The sequence below is a fragment of the Canis lupus genome, chromosome 14, assembly GCF_003254725.2.
Source record: "Canis lupus dingo isolate Sandy chromosome 14, ASM325472v2, whole genome shotgun sequence".
Classification (NCBI taxonomy): domain Eukaryota; kingdom Metazoa; phylum Chordata; class Mammalia; order Carnivora; family Canidae; genus Canis; species Canis lupus.
In genome coordinates, this window is record NC_064256.1 from 15,327,266 (window position 1) to 15,343,145 (window position 15,880).

The window sequence follows — 15,880 nt, forward strand, 5'->3', positions numbered from 1 at the left end:
TTTGTGGCAACAAAAATCCCAACTCCTGACCATGGTTAACAGTACTCTGTGTAACCTGGCTCCAGCCACTTCAGCCTTCCCTCTGCTACTTTTCTCTGCTTTCCAACATGCTAATTATCTTGCAATTACTCAAAGTCAATATTCTTTATTCTTGTCGTAGTAATTTTGCAAATGTCTCTGCCCATTTTACGACCTACATTGACTAACTCCATTTTAACCTTCTCTTCCACACTCTGTGAGCTCTTTTCTATTCAACAAATCTCACACTGAATACCAATTTTCATAAAAGCCTTCTGTGACCACCCCAGTTAAAGCAGATCCCTGTTATTTTCGCTCATATTGTTTTCCTTTATATCAAGACTTATATTCTTTTTTGTTAAATTTAGCTCTCCCCCAGGGAGTTAAGTTTTGTAAAGACAGAGGCCATGTCATTTTTCTTCCTCACTACTGTGTCCCTAACACCTTACAGAGACTGTTCACCAATTCAGTGTTCAAAATATTTGTTGAATGGCTGGCTAAGTGAAGAATAAATGCATGAATGAACACATATGTAACTTAATGATCAACGTTTCCTAACCAGAGACAGATACTTTGCCATACTTTCTTGTCACAATCAGTTAAGTGAACACAAACTGATGAATACAAATCTATTTTATAAGTATTCTAATCTGTCAATTTTAATTCCAGATTGAAATACAGACTAGATATGATGGTAAATAGGTGCTTTATGTTTGTGTTATTTGTCTCATATTAGACAACTTTATGGTATTGCATCACTATCGTAAAGATTCTAATTCCTGAAAGCCATGAATTCTCCATTCTAGAGTGATGGCTCTACTACTGCACTCTCCAGAGCATTTTATAAGGCACAATCATTTTAAGAGTATTTTTAAAAGGTGAGTGTGTTGATTGTGATGCCTACCGTAATCACCTCCTTGTTTTTAAAATAATCTCTTGTTTTCAAAGACAACTTGAATTTCTGCTATTTTGTGGGAGCTAAGAGATTAAGAAGTATATACAGGGTAATGATAATTATAATATTTACTTGTCTTTTTGTTCTTAAATGTTTTTCAAAGACAACTTGAATTTCTGCTATTTTGTGGGGGCTAAGAGATTAAGAAGTATATACAGGGTAATGATAATTATAATATTTACTTGTCTTTTTGTTCTTTAATATAAACATTTATTCTTACTTGAGGCTTAGAAGCATATAAATATTTGTTTTGTTTTTATTTCATGTTCCTTTATCATAATAAACATCTTTTTCACTTAAAACTTTATAAACACTGTTTATAGTTATCTATATTTATGTATTTATTTCCCACACCAATAAGAATTCTGGTTTACTCAGGTGGTATCACAACTCTCTATAATGCCTATCACACAAAAGACCCCCAATAATATTTACTGAATTGAACAGACTGGAATAGTGGTTATAGATATCAAATATCTTTTAGAAATTAGAATACTAGATTAAGTGTGTAATCTACTTACCAGTTAAAATTTGGGAGGTAGTAAAGTAAGAACTAGAAATTACTTATCTGATACCCTTAGTAAAGTTCTTTCCACTGAATAGCATTTTTAAATATCTTTTGATATAAAATAATATATTTACATATCCTTAAGAATTACAGGTCATTGGCAGAATAGAGAAAAGGACTTTAATTCAAAACAAAATAATGTATAAGTATATAAAATACTGTTTCTTTGAATAGGTTTTAAGCTAGTACAGTGGTTCAGTCATTGCCTATATATTTTTTTTATTAATGATAGAGGAGGGAAGTCTTGAGCATAAAAACAATGATTGGAGTAGGTAACAGCTGAAGTCCCTTTCAACAAGGAAATTCCATGGCTCTATTTATTCCAGATACTTGCACTTTAAATGAAAAAAAAGGAAAATAATGCTGCTGTATATTTTCTACCAATTATTTGTAATCACTAACAAAAAACAATTAGTCGGAAAAAAACAGTAGATTCTAATCCAGAAATAGGGTTCTAATTCTGATACTGTTGATCTGAGAAAAGTAGTGATAGCAGAGAGAAATGATTCAGAGTAGAAGATCTGGAATTATCCTTGCTGAACTTAAGTCTTGACTTCACTTCTGTGTCCTAAGCATGCAATTTAACCCCCTTAAGACTCCGTCGTCTCCTCTGTAAACTGAAGATGATGCCACTATAATGTTCCCATCAGGAGTGAATGAAGTAATAGCTGTAACACGTTTAGCAGATTGCCTGATCTGAAATCCAGTACTGTCTCAATAAATGCCATTCATCTTTCCCAACATGGTTCTTCAGAGGTAAAATAAAAAAATTGTATTAGATCAGAAATATCAAATACGATAGTAAGAGTAACACCACTCTTACACATCTATCATACATTTCTAAGCAATTACCACATGGATGCTGAGAAGCCAGCCTGGTTTTGAGAATCCTGCTCAACACAACCAATAGCCACTAGCAGCTGATCAATACTGACAGAGGAATCACAACCTACATGTAACTATTTAGAGGGGACGTCACTAAGACTACCTGTGATTCTTCTGAACAAAGTAGCAACTATACTAAGTGATACAGGGTCATGGCATTATAGATATGATGCTGTCATCTATCCTACGAAACTATTTGAATACCTAGTAAATCCTATACACTCACAGTCATGGTATATTCTAATGAATCCAATCCTTTCCATTGTCCATATTAAAAACAAAAAGAACCCCACTTCTCCCTCTTCACCATCATCATCTTCCCAAGGTCATGGTGAGGGAGTTTTGTGGAGAATGGGCTGATGTCTGATTGAGGAAGAAAATTCAAAACTTACAGCATTAATTATATCATTTATACCATACATGTACCCCACAATCATGCAGGATAAATATATTGGCTCACAATCAAAAGGAAGAATACATTTTATTTTCAGCAAGGTCTGACCTGTATTGTCATAGTCAATTTAGATTATGTTAAAAATCTTCACTTAATATACCATCTCAAAAAAAAATACCAATCTCACTTATTTTTATCACCTGTGTCTTTTTAGTTGTGGAGATATGTTGTGAAACAATGAGCACAAACTGAAAAAAAAGGATTGAATGCTATTATTTAAGGTACATTTGCTGGTAATTCATACACAGTTAACATTTCAAATGAAAGAGAAAATGGTGCTAGTAACTAAAATTAGTGGAAACTGACCAGAATAATCTGTTCCCTTTGTTCCTCTTACTGAAGCTCATTGGTACCTACTGTCTTCTTAATCATTGGCTATCAGTCATTTAAGTAGTATACCTCTTCCATACACATGGCTGTCAATCATATGGCAAACTGGGTGTGGGAAAATAGAAAACCTGAGATTTTAAATAGAGTGGCCAGGTAGATCATCAAAATCCGTTTTGTTTTCTGATTTTACATATGAAAACCACTACTATTTTGGGTAGAGAAAATTGTGAAAATTAAATTCTCCATCTTTTGACTCTGGCTTTTATAATGATACAAAAATGTTTTAGATATTGTGATGATTGTTGATGACTGTCTTTAGATGCAATCTGATAAGCATTTGATTCATCTATCCAAACTGTATAGCCAACACAGAAAGCAGCATTTTAACAGAGACATTTGAAGAAAAAGCTGAAGAAAAAGCTGTCTTGGTTTGGTTCAGTTTTAATCACATATTAGGAAATCTTAAGGTCTCTCAGGTATTGGCATAATTTACGCAGTCAGAGTTTTTTGTAAAATTGTAATTCATTTGGATTTATATTTTCTTAAAGCAATAAGACTGCCTGCCGACATAAACACTAATGGTGTAAATAAAGGAAGGTATCCAACATGGAGAAGCCTGAAAAGACTGTGCATTTCATGAGATTTAGTGGTTTGGAAATATTTTACTTGCTGAATACACCAAAGAGTATATCAAGAAAGAAAGAGCAGGAAAGGAAAAAAAAAAATCAAGAATCAAACACTTCTCAAATAGAAAATTTGCCTCTCTCCAAATTTTAAATGCAATCCTTAAATAATTTTCCAAAACCAATTAATTCACAACCATCTGGTAAGTTGTTCACAGGTAGTTGGATGCAGTATAAATAATATAAATATTATTCTACAAAAACATACTGTTATTTATTATAATTGTAATTTAGGAATAAATATTGTCTTCAAGAATGTCTGAATGTAACCCAAAATATAATTTTATAGGCAACTAAACCATACAATGCTACCATTTTTTAAAAAATTTTCTTAGTCAGAAATGACATTTTCAAATGGTTCAATCTAATTTTTTTTTTTTACCAAAAGAATTCTAAGTAGAAGCCTTAAAATTACATTATACTAAGTAGTGGCAGATTGGACTAAGATGTCTAAAGAAATCCTCTAGCTTTCATAAAGTTTATATCAAGTAAATGTTTAAAGAGAAAGAATATTCTTTAGGTTTTTATTTACTATTTGATTATTTAATTTAAATTCAATAAGCATATAATGTATTATACAACACCCAGTTTTCATTACATCATGTATCAGCCTTGATACCCATCACCCAGTTACCCCATCCTCCTACCTCTCACCCTTCCAGCAACCTTCAGTTTGTTTCCCATGATTAAGAGTCTCTTATGGTTTGTCTCCCTCCCTGATTTTGTCTCATTTTATTTTTCCCTCCCCTTCCTTTATGTTTTTAGAAAGTAATGGCGGAGGTGGAGTAAATTAGTGTGGAAGTTTGGCCTAGAATTGAGACTACAATATTATTGTGAAATCTATTTAATACAAGTAAGGCATTTTCTAAAAATGTAATTTTTAATGAAAAAATTAGACAATACATGTGTGAAGTATAAGCATTTCATACTCGTCCCCAAATGTCACAATCCTCTCATTACAGAGTCATTTTTAATTATACCTTAATATGTACTGTCTATATAAGGAATAATAGAAAGTGTTTTTGAAGTTTAACACATAATAAGACAATGTTACACCTGCTCCTTGGTAGGCACAGCTTTGGTTTTTTGGCTTAATGCTTTCCCCAGAAAATGGTTTTATAAAGATTCTTCCTCTACTCTCTCTCTCTCTCTCTCTCTCTGTCATGAATAAATAAATAAAATCTTTAAAAAAAAAACAAAAAACAGGAGGGGCATGAGTAGAATGTGCAACAGGAGAAAGAATCTCAACCAGACTCCATGCTGCTCATGCAGAGCCCAATGTGGAACTTCATCACATGACCCTGAGATCAGGACCTGAGGCTAAACTAAGAACCAGAGGCTTGCTTACCTGACTGCGCCACCCAGGCACTCCCAGAAAGTGATTTTAAATCAAAGATACAGGGCAGCCTGGGTGGCTCAGCGGTTTAGCACTGCCTTTGGCTCAGGGCATGATCCTGGAGACCGGGGATCAAGTCTCATGTCAGGCTCCCTGCATGGATCCTGATTCTCCCTCTGCCTGTGTCTGCCTCTCTCTCTGTTTCTCATGAATAAATAAATAACCTTAAAAAAATAAAAATAAACCAAAGATATAATCAAATCTACGAGAGAAGAATAGTTGTTCATTGTGCTTCAACGATCCTGGGCAATAATAAATTAATCTTTTCCCTTTTACAATCCACAATGTCCCTTCTATGCATCACTCCTTTTATAATGCAAAATAGAAGAAGAGAAGAAGAAGAAGAAAGAAGAAGAAGAAGAAGAAGAAGAAGAAGAAGAAGAAGAAGAAGAAGAAGGAGGAGGAGGAGGAGGAGGAGGAGGAGGAGGAGGAGGAGGAGGAGGAGGAAGAGGAAAACCCTCAATTTCAGTAAGTGAAAGAGAAACATGCAAAATGAGAGCAGGTGCATGAGTTTCTAGTCTGGAGGTCTGACCAGGCATCATTATGCTGGAATTGATGTAGTCACACCCAGAGGTCATTAAAAAACATTTCACCAGGGGAACTTCTTGAGCTAAAGAGCAAATGAAATCTTAGCGTATTTAACAGGAATAACGATAAGAAGTAAGAATTAATGACACCCTGAAGTCAGAGCCTCAGGGAAACAGTTGACAAGAGTAATTTACCTAACATTTTGGAACCTCTGGAGTCTATCTAATAATTATCTCTCTGCCTTCCCTTCTCCTCATTTATCCACCCCCTCTCCATTCATACTCTTTAATTCTGGGAATGTGCTACCACAGTTTTGTTCCCTGACTTCTTAATTTGTCTTAGTCTGTCTCTACAATTTAAGTCCCTCTCTCACATTAATGCTAAATTTATATTTTCTTTCTTACTGTGTCCATAACCACCTTCTTAAGTAACTGTATTGTGAAACTCAATGAGAATATTAAATACTTATTTTACTATTTAGAATAACACATTAGTTTATTTTTATTATAAAATTAAGATAAATAAAATATCACCTCTGGTTTCTTTCTAGGAATTCTAACTAAATTAGCCTTTACCTTTCATTACACGAACAGGATATAGTGAGTGACCTACAATAGAAAAAGTTTCCCCTCTTTAATGTCCACTTAGCAAAATATACTTTTGGCATAATTAAATCTTAAGACAAGAATGAGGACTTGGACTTTTGTCAGTTTTAAATACTTTTCTGTATAATTAATGAAATTTTAATCTAATATTTGGAGTCAGACATAAATTAGGTGGAAAATAGCTCTAACTGTATAGTGTTAAATCTCTGCAATCTCTTTTTCTTTTTTCACTAATGAAACTTTCCCCTCCTTTGTTCGTAATACAGACACTTCAAACAGGATGCACTACGAAGTCAAGCATTTTGCACACTTATCCTCTCTAAGCAAATAATTTCGGAAAAACCAACACCTAAAATTAGGGTAATATTCTATACCTAGTCAGGATTTAATAGTACATTTCTTCTTTTGGCACAATTGGAAGTTCTTTTCAGAGGTAAATTACAATGTTTGGCTGTGCAACAGACATCATTTGATTGGACTATCACATTAGACTACAAAATAACCTTATTAATCGAAAGATATTGCAAGCAGCAACATGGATTTAACATGGTAAAGACTGGACTCTAAATGAACCAAAAGGCTCAAAAAATACAGGAAAAAAAATGCCGCCCAGGAATAGAATAATGGTGATGTGTGATGCCTAATGATACAGTATTTCTGTCTTGTTCTCATAGGCATACATATGTGAAGGATAAACTAGAATCAGTTACTGAATGTCAAAAATTAGTTAAGATTCCAAGTATAAATTCTTCTAGAACATTGGACTTTCCCTCAATCTCCAAACCCTCAGAAAAAGTCAACTTTGTTATTATGATCTGAGCAAAGAGTACCAACATAAAAGCAACATTTAGCTTTTCTATATGAACAAATTGCCCTCCAGCACATAGCTGAATGTGCATTTGTGCACCTATGTGGTTGTGTGTAGTCCAGCACCTTGTTTTTTTTTTTTTGTTTTTTTTTTTTTTTTTGTCTCTTAACCATTTATATCTGGATGTGGGAGCTCCTTCCAATTAGTTCATAAAGAATTGTTTCATTCTTTGTAATGTCCCTGTATTAGCCCAGGGCATGGATTTTACATTATTTAGTCCACTATATATTGTGGGCACTGTTATTTCGCTTATTATGAGATTAAAAACAACAACACCACAACAAATATTCCTGTATATAAATCAACTCAGACATAATGTGAGTTTATTAGTAACAATAGTCCTAGATGTACAATGTCTAACTCAAAGATAATGTTCTTTCGGTCCAATTTGTCAAAATGACATCCAATAAAAAAAATATATACAAAAAGATAGTTCCCTAAATTTCACCAATAGTATAATCAAATGTTTTGATGTCCAATAAATATTTAAGTAAAAAGTTTTCCTCGTCATTTACATTTTCATTAAGTGTATTGAACATCTCTTTATATATTACCTTTCTTATGTCTATTTCTTGCTTATTTTTCTATGGATTATTAGAATTTAATTTTTTCTTATCGTCTTTATCCCATATACAATTCAGCATTTGGCCTGAGACACATAATACAAATTTTCAATAATGTGGTTTGCCTTTTGACTCTATGCTCATTTCAGCTGTACTGAAGTATTATTTACATAAAGTAAAATGTACCCATTTTAAGTGTAAAATTTAAGAGTTGCAGCATGTGATATAGAATGTTTGTCACCCAAATAGTGTTTTCATTTCCCTCTTAAATATTTTCTATCTATATTCTCAAAAACAGATCTGATTTTTTTGACTGTAGATTGGTTTTCTTGTTCTAAAACTCTATAAATGCAAAGATGTATTCTTTTTTTACCTTGTCTCTTTTTGCTTAGTATCATGTTGTAAAGTTTGTCTATACTTAATATATAGTGAATTCCTTTTTATTCTCAGTAGTTTTAAATTGTGTGAATATACAAAATGTGTCTATCAACTTACCAGTTGTTTACCATTTATTTTGGGTTGTTTCTACTTTGGAGCTGATATAAAATAAATCTATTTAGAAGTTTTTGTTACCCTGTTTTTATTTATTTTTATTTTTTCATATGACTACATTTAACTTTTAAAAAATGTATTTGTTTTTAACTGAAGTATAGTTGACATGCAATACTTTATTATTTTCGGGTCTTCAACACAATGATTTGACATTACACATTAAAAAATGCTCATATGATGAGGATAGTCATCACCAAAGTCATATAAAAAATATCAAACTAATTCCAAAAATGGTTGGAAAACTTTACTCTTCTGCCAGCAATATATGAGAGTTTCAGTTGCCTGACATTGTATCAATCTTTTACTTTAGCCATTCAAGTGGATTAGTGGTATCTTACTGTTTTATTTGAAATGCCTGATAATAATGTTGAATATCCTTTAACATGCATATTGGTCAGTAATATATTTAATGAGATTTTGCTCAAAAAATTTTTTTTAAGATTTTATTTATTTATCTATTCATGAGAGACAGAGAAAGAGAGAGAGAGGCAGAGACAGAGGCAGAGGGAGAAACAGGCTCCATGCAGGGAGCCCAATGTGGGACTCGATCCTGGGTGTCCAGAATCACTCCCTGGGCTGAAGGAGGCGTTAACCCGCTGAGCCACCTGGGCTGCCCCTTGCTCAAAATTTTCTATTGAGATGTCTTTACTTTATTGGTTGTCTTTATTTTAGTAAGAATTCTTCATATATTTAAAAAATTCTTAATATGTTATGAATGCAAGCTTTTTGTCAGCACAAACGTACACACACAATTTTCACTCAGTCTCATTTGTCCTTTTATTTCATTAACACTTTTTTAAAGGCCAAATGTTAAGTTCTCAAAATTGATGAAATTGGATTAATCAGCATTTTTCCTTATCTTTTTATCATCAGGGAAATGCAGATCAAACCCACAATGAGATAACTCCTTACATCTGTCAGAAAGAGTAGACTCAAAAAGAAATGACAAGTGTTGGCACAGCAAAGATATGTAGAAAAAAGAACCCTTCTGCCCTGGGAATGTAAATTGGTACAACCACTGTGGAAAACAACGCTGAAGTTCCTCAAAAAATTAAAAATAGAAATACCATACAACTCAGTAATTCCACTACTCACTATTAGCCAAAGAAAACAAAACCACTAATTAAAAAGCTATATGTACCCCTATTTTTATTGCAGCATTATTTATAATAGCCAACATATGGAAGCCACCTAAATGTCCATCAAAGATGGATGGATAAAGAACACATACACGTGGTGCCTGGGTGGCTCAGTTGGTTGGGCATCTGCCTTCGGTTCATGTCATGATCTTAGGGTCCTGAGATAGAGCCCTGCATCCTGCTTAGCGGGATGTCTGCTTCTCGCTGTGTCTCTCCCCCTGCTTATGCTCATTCTCTCTCTCTCTCTCTCTCTATCTCTCTCTCAAATAAATCAAATCTTAAAAAAAAAAATAAAAAGAACACACACACACACATTATTACTCAGCCATGAAAAGGAATGAGATCTTGCCATTTGCAATAACATGGATAGAGCTAGAGGGTATTATGCCAAATGAAATAAATCAGACAGGAAAAGACAAATACCATATGATTTCACTTATATTTGGAATCTAATAAAACAAAACAAACCAGTAACAGACCCATAAATATGGAAAACTGATGGTTCACAGAGGGAAGGGAGTTGGGGAAGTGGGCAAAAGAGGTTAAGGAGAGTGGCAGATACAGGCTTCCAGTTATAGAATGAATAAGTCATGGGAATAAAAGGCACATGAGAGGGAATAGTTAATGATATGATAATAGGCTTGTATAGTACAGATGACAGTTACATTTGTGGTGAGCATAGCATAATGTATAGAGATGTTGAATTACTATTTTGGACACCTGAAACTAATGTAACATTGTGTGTCAACTAGAATTCAAATTTTTAAAAAATCAGGACAAGTTGTGAGTTACTTTAGTGATAACATTTTTTTGCTGATGGTCTGAAGCTCATTAGTTAAGAAAGAGAGAATGTTAGAAACTGAACAATTAAGCTATGACTACCTGGGTGATTGTAGGTAGCACTGGATAAATCAGAGTATCAGAGATTTAGAAGGGAAAAAAGCCTATTTAGATGTTTCTGAGGAGTGATAAATGGGAGTTTAAGACATTTAAAAACAGTAATTTTTATAAATACCATCACCTGTTAGTATTTCTGACCAACTAATGCTTTCAAATGCCTTGACTTTAAAGCATATGTATGCATAATTAATTTGAACTCATTCTTTCAGACCTTATTTGAAATACAAAATTTTCTTTCTCTTTCACTTTTTCTACACATTTCCCTATCTTCTCAATGATTTCCACCAAGCGTAGCAGCAATCTTTGTTGACACTTCCACATTTTAAAGCCACAAACATTAGATGTGAAGTAACAAATTTATAGCAATGGAAATCCTCAAAATTGGTTCAAATTTTCACTCCTTGGAATAAATCTGGAAAATAAGTATTTGGAGTAAATCACATGATTTTAAAGCCTCATATTAATATAGTCGAAGAATTTCTCAGGTGAATTGATGGGCGCACACACAGGTTTTGTAATCATAACTCTAGATACATAAGCATTTCACCTGGGAATTTCCTTAAATAAGAGAATAAGATTTTATTTATATTTGTACATCTACATCTAGTTAACATAAGACCTGGTGCATGGGAATAAAACTTTTGTGACTAAATTTTATAATAATCACAATAAATCAATTTAGTTATCTATAGTTAACTACTTTAAGTGGATTTCAAGATATGATCATCAAATGGTAGAGTTTTTTATTTCTTATCATTTGCAAATAAGAAACTATTTTTTAACTGGTCTAACATTATAAGAGGTTTTAGAGAAATATCACCTTCTCAACCTAGGTAGTCTGTCCATTTAAGACTCCTACATACCTTTTCTTTACTGACAAATTTTTCAGAGGTAGTTTATAGTGATTCCCTCTTCGTTTTCCTTCCATTTCTCGATTTATTACAGTTTGTATCAGCTTCCATTATCCAGAAACTGATCTTATTAATTAACTCAAAATTACTAAACAAAAGTCACTTTCAATCCTGATTTGAACTCTGCATAGGATGTGATAACGTTTACATCATCCTTCTCACTGAAGTTCCCCATCTTTGACTTCAGGGACTCCCTATGTTTCTCTTTTTTTTTTTTTTTTTTTGTATTATTTTTTATTGAAGTTTGATTTGCCAACATATAGCATAACACCCAGTGCTCATCCCATCAAGTGTCCCCCTCAGTGCCCGTCACCCAGTCATTTCATCCCCCCCGCCCACTCTCCTTCTACTACCTCTTGTTCATCTCCCAGAGTTAGGAGTCTCTCATGTTCTGTCTCCCGCTCTGATATTTCCCACTCATTTTCTCTCCTTTCTCCTTTATTCCCTTTCACTATTTTTTATATTCCCCAAATGAATGAGACCATATAATGTTTATCCTTCTCTGATTGATTTACTTCACTCAACATAATACCTTCCAGTTCCATCCATGTTGAAGCAAATGATGGGTATTTGTCATTTCTAATGGCTGAGTAATCATCCATTGTATATACAGACCACAGCTTCTTTATCCATTCATCTTTCTATGGACACCGAGGCTCCTTCCACAGTTTGGCTATTGTGGCCATTGCTGCTGTAAACATTGTGGTGCAGGTGTCTCAGCTTTTCACTACATCTGTATCTTTGGGGTAAATCCCCAACAGTGCAATTGCTGGGTTGTAGAGCAGGTCTATTTTTAACCCTTTGATGAACCTCCACACAGTTTTCCAGAGTGGCTGTACGTGTTCACATTCCCACCAAGAGCTCAAGAGGGTTTCCCTTTCTCCACGTCCTCTCCAAGATTCGTTGTTTCCTGTCTTGTTAATTTTCACCATTCTCACTGGTGTGAGATGGTAACTCATTGTGGTTTTAATGTATCTCATTTTATTCCATCCTTTATTTTCATTCTTGGGGTTACTTCTTAAACATAAGGTTTCTGAGTGTGCTATCATCACCTCCTCTAACTTTCCCCTCTCACTGAGTGAGTCATCCAACCCTGTTAATCCAAACAGTATATATGAGAGATTGTATTTTTGTTCAGAATGCTCCCTACCTTTTCTTTTTTTTATTTTTAAATATTTTATTTATTCATTCATGAGACATGCACACAAAGAGAGAGAGAGAGAGAGAGGGAAAAACACAGGAAGAGGGAGAAGCAGGCTCCATGCAAGGAGCCTGACATGAGACTCGATCCTGGGTCTCCAGGATCACACCCTGGGCTGAAGGCTGTGCTAAACTGCTAAGCTACTGGGGCTTCCCTCTCTACCTTTTCCATAGTATCCCCTGGACAAAGTATACTTCCTGCCCTTTTGATGACTGGGTGGGCCATGTGATTTGTTTTGCTTAATGGAGTATGAGCATAAGGTACTTTGCTAGGTGTTACAGTACACTGAGGCCTCAAGACACATCATGAGCTTCCATTAGCTCTTTCTGCATCTTTGCCATCATCATGAGAGGAACATCCCTTGGGAAATGTTTAACCCCAGAATAAGGAGACACATGAAGCAGTACTGAAATGTTACAGCCCAAAGACAGTGTTAGCCTACTCCAGAAGAGCCACATCTAATCCACAGGTACAGAAGCAAAAAATAAGTACTTGCTCCAGACCATAGAGCATTGGAATAGTTTTTATTTGGAAGTTTTGTGTTTTTTTGTTTTTGTTTTTGTTTGTTGTTTTTATTTGGAGGTTTTGAAGCAGATATTTGGTACTATATGATGTGTTTGTTAATGTCTCTCAAACCGGAATCCCTGGGTGGCGCAGTGGTTTAGCGCCTGCCTTTGGCCCAGGGCTCGATCCTGGAGACCTGGGATCGAATCTCACGTCGGGCTCCCGGTGCATGGAACCTGCTTCTCCCTCTGCCTATGTCTCTGCCTCTCTCTCTCTCTCTCTCTCTCTCTCTCTCTCTCTGTGTCACTACCATAAATAAAAAATTAAAAAAAATGCCTATCAAACCATTCTCCTAGAATATCCAAAAATATCCAACTCATCTCATTTGGATGATGCATCAGTACCTCAAACTCAATACATACAAAAATGAACTTATATTTTCCCCAGGTAAGCTAATTTCCCCATGTTACTACTTATTTCAGTAAAAAAAAACTGGGTTTGTCTATTTTCCAAGCAAAAAACCAAGGCACTATCATCCTTTCTTCATCCCTCTTCCTCAGCCCAATTGAGAATTGAATCAATCACTGATCCCCTTTATAGCAATATAATCATATGAGCTAATGTTTTCCTATTGTGTTTTACATATCCCTATAAGCTACCTTAAATTTTTCATGAAACAAGGCAGAATAGAAACAACAAAAATATTGTTGCATTGTTGTTTTTTTTCTCTTCTGTAGCTCTAATACATGTAACCACATCTGCATCCCTACTGCTGCTAAATTGGTTTAGACACTCTGCTTTTCTTAAAATACCATGTATTCTAACTTCCTCCAAGTTACTTATTCTTTATGTATTCTGTACTCTTCTTTCAGTGTATCTTTTAACATGAACATTTGATCTACTTAAAATCCTCACTGGCTAGCTACTTTCAGAAAAAATACAGCCAAAGGACATAGAAATCCACCTTTCCATCCAAATATATTATTAACACACTGCAGCTGTAGGAACACTGAGATCTCTTACCCCTTTGTATGTTTCTCAAGCAGCCCCCTTCCCATGAAAACATCCCTTGCTTTCTTTCTATGGTCCATTTGGTTAGCTGACTCTTGTTTATCCTTTTAGTCCCATTTTAGCTGTTATCTCATCTGGTGATCCTTTTTAACCACTCTATACCACCCTCTCCACAACTAGGCTGAGTTAACTCTACATTGGGAACTGGTGCATAAACCTGTAATGTTTTGTAGCATTGACTTATGCCCCTGCCTCTGCTTTCAATATTTCATAGGAAACATGGATAGCATTTTTTTTAATATCTAGCTTCTAGGGGAGTAGTTTCATTTATCTATCTTAAGCACCTATACATAAATAGTAATATATATATATAATATATAATATATTTTATATATATATATATAATTTGGGGCACGAATGAATTGAAATAAGTTTGGGTAAATAGTTAAGGGGTAAGCATTGATTTAACTCCAATCTCTAATGAAATTTAAATCTACCAGAAACTCATCAAACTTATTTTCACTTAAGATACAGAATTCAAGAAAAGCCTCCAGGGGAGGTCTTCAACCTGTCAATGCAAGAGTTGCACATCCCAGACTGGCTGAGTACTTTGTATAAACTTTAATTATTGTTATAATTTGTTTCTAGGCCTGACTTTCTCAGTACACTGTGATATCCCTGAGGCCTGAATGACAATATTATTAAGCAGTCAAATCCTAAAACTGAGCAGTGAAATTCCAAAACTGAATGCCGTTACTTTATGTAAGACTGATCAATGTTTGTTAAACTAGATCATTCATTTCTTTAATAGTAATAGAGCTTCATCATGTGCCATATGCAAATCCCAAAACTAGGAATAGAGCAGAGGTGTAACAGTACAATTACCTACACATATTTACTATGAAATCTTAGAGTATGGAGCTCAAAAGCAGAAAAGACGGTTTGTTCTGTTCTTTCTACAGTTATAGGGTGTTTTAAAATTATCTATAGAATTGTGTTTTTAACAATGGCTTCAAGAAACTGAGAAGAGTTGTATTGTCCTCCAAATAAGCCAATAGCCCCTGCTATTCTATTACCATTGGGAGTAATGCATAATTACACTTGAGGTTTATACTGGTCTCATTTCAATATGGTCTATGACATTAAGAAACCAGCAACTCTCATCTTATAAGATCATTACGAATTCAACTGAGTTCTATTATCATATTTTATTAATTTAGCACATCTTTTCCTGAGCTTTACAGTGTTTTTGTTTTTAATATGCATCTATATTTTATATATCTGTGTTCAAATTCCTCTTATGAAAGCTATTACTCTTGGTAGATGGCCTGATTTTAAGAATTGTATTTTCCTTTTTCCCTACTGTATATCACCATCATATTAAGTCACTTTGATAACTGCTTAAAGTGTGTAAGTGCTGCTAGGTGACATCCTCATTACATGCTTTATTTCACAAATTTAAAGTATTATTACTTTTGAAGAGCTCTGAAAATCAGTAAACAAGTCATATAAGAATATTTTTAATTCTTTATGAATTTATCATCAAAATTGCATTTCATATACACAAATATTATTACAAATATTTAATAAGAAAACTGTTTTGAGGATATAGGGGTATACATTAATAATATTCTTCTACACCTTAATATCATAGACACTAGGATATCTAACACATATAATACCATACATTTTATTTTCTTCTACAAATAAAATGGCAAAACATTAATAAATACTACTCTGAGTGAGAATAGTGCCTTTGTTTCTATTTTTGAGAGATAAAAAATCCTTTGAGCTGAAGTACATGGCTAT

The 15,880-nt window shown here is 34.1% G+C and overlaps 1 long non-coding RNA gene across 1 annotated transcript in view; it reads left to right on the forward strand.

Annotated features, from left to right (window-relative positions):
• Positions 1-687: 687 nt before the first annotated feature.
• Positions 688-15,880, forward strand: part of LOC112674975 (uncharacterized) — a 48,932-nt gene continuing 33,739 nt past the window's right edge. The window contains exon 1 of the long non-coding RNA XR_003145691.3: positions 688-896. This is a non-coding gene — a long non-coding RNA (uncharacterized LOC112674975). The remainder of the gene's footprint in view (positions 897-15,880) is intronic.